Here is a 6,022-nt window from a genome sequence, read left to right on the forward strand (position 1 = left end):
TAAATTATAACGAGTAGGCCGATTCAATCGTAGTTATAAAATATCATATATGTTTTTAATTGCATTCAACATTATTCAAAATAACTTCCTACATACCATACTAATTTGAATATCAAAAACTATAATTAGAAACATTTCCCATGCTAGTAACAGGTGTGTGGGTAGGTATCAGAATATAATCAAGTTGACTCGAAAAAGAGTTGAAGGACCTAACCCAAAAATTATTGAATCTTACTTCAAAATCAAATAAAAATTAGTTGTTATTATTAAAATAAATAAAGATTCAAAATTAATGAAATTCAAACTTATGATCTTGATCCGAGTTTGAGATTATGATGACTTTGATGGTAGTCCAATCTGGATAGGTGCTTGGAATATAAGAAAATGAGCAAACGTTGGAATTACTAAGAGGTTCTCAACATAAACCCTCCAATTTTTAAATTAGTTGCGTGCAAGATCAAGAAAAAAAATAAAGAATATTCTTATTTTTTCAACAAATGATGTACATTGCCCCATAATAGTTCTGAATTGTTTACAACGTCAAACGCCCGTACTTGTATAAATTCAAATATCATAATCTTATATCTTCTAGATATCAAGCGATCGACGATGATAATTCCAATTTATTGGATCGGGTAAGATCTGATCAAGAGAAAAGGTGTATGAATCTTTATTTTGTTTGGATATTTTGAAGTCGCATTGGGGTAATTTTTGACTTTGAAGTCCCTCATTATTAGATTCTTGTACGATATTTATATAATTATATTCATGTCTTTATTTAGGGTTGTCCAAGTGTTAAATCCAGTACTGTGTGTGATTAATTAATCTTGATACTAATCATTGTTATTTTTTAACGATTATATTTGTTTCAATAATTAGCTTATGAGTTATTCTCATTTATTTTAACATTATTGAAAGGTTAAGACATAAGAATTATCGATTGATTGGCGCTTATGATGGAGCGGCTAAGCCATCCCGATTTTGGATTATTATTTTTAAACTTTTAATAGTTGACTCCTAAAAATAGGCTATCAAATTACAATAGATTAAAGTTTTTATTTGTTTATTGACTAAAAATGTAAGTTAATAAGCTTAAATAATTCAACAATATTGAATTTTTTCAAATTTCCGTACAAAATTATTGAATATTTTCAAAATAATAAATTAATTAAGGTATCTATTCATTTTTATTTGAAATAAATGCTTAACTTATCTATGTGATTATTCATGCTTCAGTCAAAGTGATACATCGTCTTCCAATTTAATATTTGTCCGACAAAATAATAAAGAGGGGGATTATTTTAAATAGTCATTATTTATTTATTAAAGTACAAGTATATGTTAACAAATAAATTATTTGATAAAAGAAATGAATAAATAATAATAAATTCCTTACTTATAAATAACTACGGTACAAATTCATGATAATCAAATACTATCTACTACAATATAAATGTGAAAATTTTAAGTTGAACGATGATTAAATATGGTCAATATAGTTATCGTGATTTTCAATTATAAGTTTTGGTCGCGCTTACAGAAACAATGAGAAATATCCATTATACAATCGTAGTTAATTAGTAAATTTTTCTTTTTTTAATTATTATTATGTTAATTAATCATGAGTAAAAATCATATTTGTTCTTATGGCTCATCTAAAATGATTTTTCAATCATTATTGTGGTAATATTTAAGTCTATATATTATGACGATCATTTTAAAATTTAACTCTATATTATTTTCTCAAATTCATTTTTTCCAACTAGTCGTCAATATTATTTTTAAAATTTATTATTATTATTTTATTATTTTGATAAAATTCCAAATAAAATACTCAAATTGTTAAAGTAAAATTCCAGAAAAGATTAGTTTTTTTCCCCTTATAGAAGTGATAATCATATTATTGTATTAATATTTCAATAAATTGTATGTATAAGTTCATCGATACATTATTATTATGACAAACAATATTTAAAATAAATTATAATAAATCCACATAAAATAAAACAAATGCCTACACATTTGATGAGATTGAACACATGACCTCAAATTTGTTCCTGAGATATTAGTCATACTTATTGCTAAAATTCTATAAATCAATTATCAACATTTAGTAATAAATTATAGTCAATTAATAATAATTATTCAATAGAATAAATAACTATTATTACTATTAAAATAAATTAAAATTCTAGTGAAATTCAAATACATAACCTCAAAGCCACAAAGCCTCAATTTACTACTAAGTTAGGAGTTACCTTATATAAAGTACTAGCCGTTATAACACGTTATTTTTATGTGCATGTAATAAATAATCTTTTATATTTTAGAATATATTATAAATAAGAGTAAAATACATAAAACCAGTATATTATATTACATTAATAAAAAAAGAAAGAAAAATATTATTAATTAATGTAAATTTTGAAAAATTGAATAAGTTAGTTATTTTGTCATGAAAGACATTTTTGACATCACCAAAAAAATTAGTGTGGCGATGTTAATAACTGTCGTTACGAGCATAAAGAGCTTTTTCTTTTTATATTAATATAGATAACAGTGGTAGAAATTAGTGGGGTCAGAACTTTGATTATTAGTTAAGTTGGTAAAGAAATTATGATTGTGAATCTTAATTATTATTAGCGATGACTAACTCAAGATTTGATAGATGGTGAGAGGTGATTGGTCCGATCGGGGGGTAATGATTTCACCTAAAGAAATTCCAAACTTTTGTCTTGGGATATTGATTATGACTCCAATTTTGAGGAAAAATTTCTAGGTTTGTTACGAGGTTTAGAATTTTGGAATCATCATCGTTCTTCCATCCTATAACATTTAGGTATTATTACATTTAAAATTCTTGTTTCGTGTTTATTACAAATTATCCTTAATTTTAGCGTAATATAGGTGTCATTACTGACAAGAAAAACATACGAGTAGTTTGTATAATTGATTACTTGAAAATACCCTAAAATAATTGATTATTCCCTACATTATAAATTATCATAGCTTAAAAATTGTAATAAATTAATATTATTTACCACCGATCAGATAAAATCGACGGTGAAATTTAATTATTGACCATGATTAATTAATATTTTTTATTTTACATTTGATCAAAATATTTGACATAGTTTTTAGTTATACCAAATGTTTTGGCATCACTTGCATAAACAACAGCTAATAACAATTGTGTAATCGTGGTTAATTAGCATTCCTCATGATTCATCACTTTTAATTATGATAAGTAATCATAATAAAATATTTTTAAATTATTAATTTAAATTAATTATTTATATTTTTAAAATATTTTATAAATAATACGAAAATGTGATAGGAGATGTATAATGTATGAAAATAGGCTTCAAATTCAGGCACTTGAATGGTCTTGAATAGCCTGCGTGCTGAACCAATCCGCTGTGCCTCGTTTGTTAGTTTCAATTGGGTTAAATATATCCAATTAAATATACTATCTTATAATTCACTTTAACCAAAGAGAATAGGCAGGAGAAATCGTACTTAAATGTTCTCTGTCTTCTTCACTTATCTTATTTTTTAGGCTAAATTCCTTTTTATTGTCTGTATTTTTCTAAATTAATTAAAAAAATTCTGTGATTTGAAAATAGGCAAAAAATTCCCTCGTATTTTATAAACCCCTGCAAAATATCTCATGCCATTAGGAATTGATGGAGCGTGCACTGCACGTGCAAGTGGTGGGGACTGTTTTGGCATCCTTGTATGATTTTTTTATTGCTATTATAACTAAAATGCCCCTATATAACTATATAATAGTTTTTGGACATTTTTTAGTTGCTTAAGTTTTTTAATGTTAAAATTTAAATTAAAATCATAATACAAAATTTAATTATCTTAACGAATATGGATTTTAATGAATTAAAAAAATTATACATTATTATTTTTATTTTAAAATTATTTAAAAATATGGTTTGGATCTTTTTCGGGTTCGCCTCAATTCCTCGTTCGCTAACCATGTACCCCAGAAATTTTCTGCCTCCTACTCCAAAGGTGCACTTGTCTGCATTCAGTTTCATTCCGTACGACCTCATTATACTGAACGCTTGTGCGAGGTCCTCAAGGTGATCCTGCGATATCCTACTTTTGACCAACATATCACCAACGTATACTTCCATTGTTTTTCCCAGCAGGTCACCAAACATCTTGTTAACCAGTCGTTGATATGTTGCGCCCACATTCTTCAGACCGAATGGCATCATGTTGTAGCATTATGGTTTGGATCTTTTTCGGGTTCGCCTCAATTCCTCGTTCGCTAACCATGTACCCCAGAAATTTTCTGCCTCCTACTCCAAAGGTGCACTTGTCTGCATTCAGTTTCATTCCGTACGACCTCATTATACTGAACGCTTGTGCGAGGTCCTCAAGGTGATCCTGCGATATCCTACTTTTGACCAACATATCACCAACGTATACTTCCATTGTTTTTCCCAGCAGGTCACCAAACATCTTGTTAACCAGTCGTTGATATGTTGGGGCTTGGCGGGGTGGGAACGGGGGTTGGAGTGGGTGGGGGAGTAGGTTCCTTTTTTAAAAATTATTTTTATAATATATATTTAATAAATCTAAACCCTTTATTTTTTTATAAATCTAAAATTTAATAGTTAAGATTAATTAATTAGATTTAACAGCTCTTATCTAATCAATAAAGATTCAACGATCATAAAAAAAGAATAATATGTAATATGTAAGGACATAACAATCATTTCATCAAAAACTTAACGCCGTTAATTATACTTAACAGAGAGGGACAATTGAGTTGAAAACACCCTATTTTCAAATTAAAAAAAAAATTTATTGAGTTTTTAAAACACAAGGAATCTTATGTAACCTATTGTTTTTTACTTTATTTTGGTAAACAAAAACGAAAAAGCAGGAGTGTCAAGGGCCAATACCTTTTTTCTATCGACACATTGAGAAAATCACTTTCATTCGAGAATTTTCATTTGAGATTTTAAAATGCCTTTTTTTTTTTATTTTATAAGTATTTGATAGTTTTGGCGATGTGATTGTTGATTTGTTTTTAATTTTCTTGTGGTTGTGCACATGAAATGAGTAATTGCTAAGAATCAATGCGGTTTTATTCTAAAGTAATCGTGGCCGATCGCTAAAACCTACACATAAGGAGACTATCATGATTTTATGACAACGATAAGTATCATGACTTTTCATCGATACAATTTTATTTAAAAATATAAGGCTTAAATAAATTTTACACCCTTAAGGTATATCACCTCAATTACCCCCCTAAACTAAATAAATCTTCACTTACCCCATCTCTTTGTTATAATCCTTTAAATTAAATTAAATAGACAAAATTATCCTTGACTATTAATAATATAATATATTCACTTGATTACCCTTTATAATAAAATATATCAATCAATTTGACTTAAAATTTAATGAAACTACGATGTTTATAAATTAATAATAGATTAGTGTAAATTAATTAAGTATAAAATAATTATTTTAAATTTGAGCAGATAAGTGTCGTATTGTTTAACGATTATTTAAAAATGCAATAGTTTCAAATTAATGAATAAAAATGTATTTTTAATATTAAAAATTTACTCATACCAATATTCTTACTCACGGGTATTTTAGTATATAAACTCTATCCGTTCCTAAAAAAATTTGTTTCAATAGGTATATGTGTTCGAGTTTCGATCTAATGTAAAAATATCAGGTACGAGTCTGGTTACTCACTATTAAAATAGTTTGGATTTAGGTATTATCCATAAATTGACAAGCCTAACATGTTGGACCTGGAGTTAGGTTAAGAAATTAAAAAAATTTACATTATGTTTGGTTTTGTTTTTAACTTGTTTTTGGGTATTTTGTGGAGATAGAGAGAGAAAAACAAAGATAAATAAAAATAAGTTAGAGATAGTGTGTATGTTTGGATTTGTTTTTGGAGATAATATAAAATAAGTATGTTATGTTTGATGTTGGGTAGTGGGGAGACAAAAAATACTGTTCATTGTCAAAT

Source organism: Sesamum indicum, linkage group LG3 (genome assembly GCF_000512975.1).
Source record: "Sesamum indicum cultivar Zhongzhi No. 13 linkage group LG3, S_indicum_v1.0, whole genome shotgun sequence".
Taxonomy (NCBI): domain Eukaryota; kingdom Viridiplantae; phylum Streptophyta; class Magnoliopsida; order Lamiales; family Pedaliaceae; genus Sesamum; species Sesamum indicum.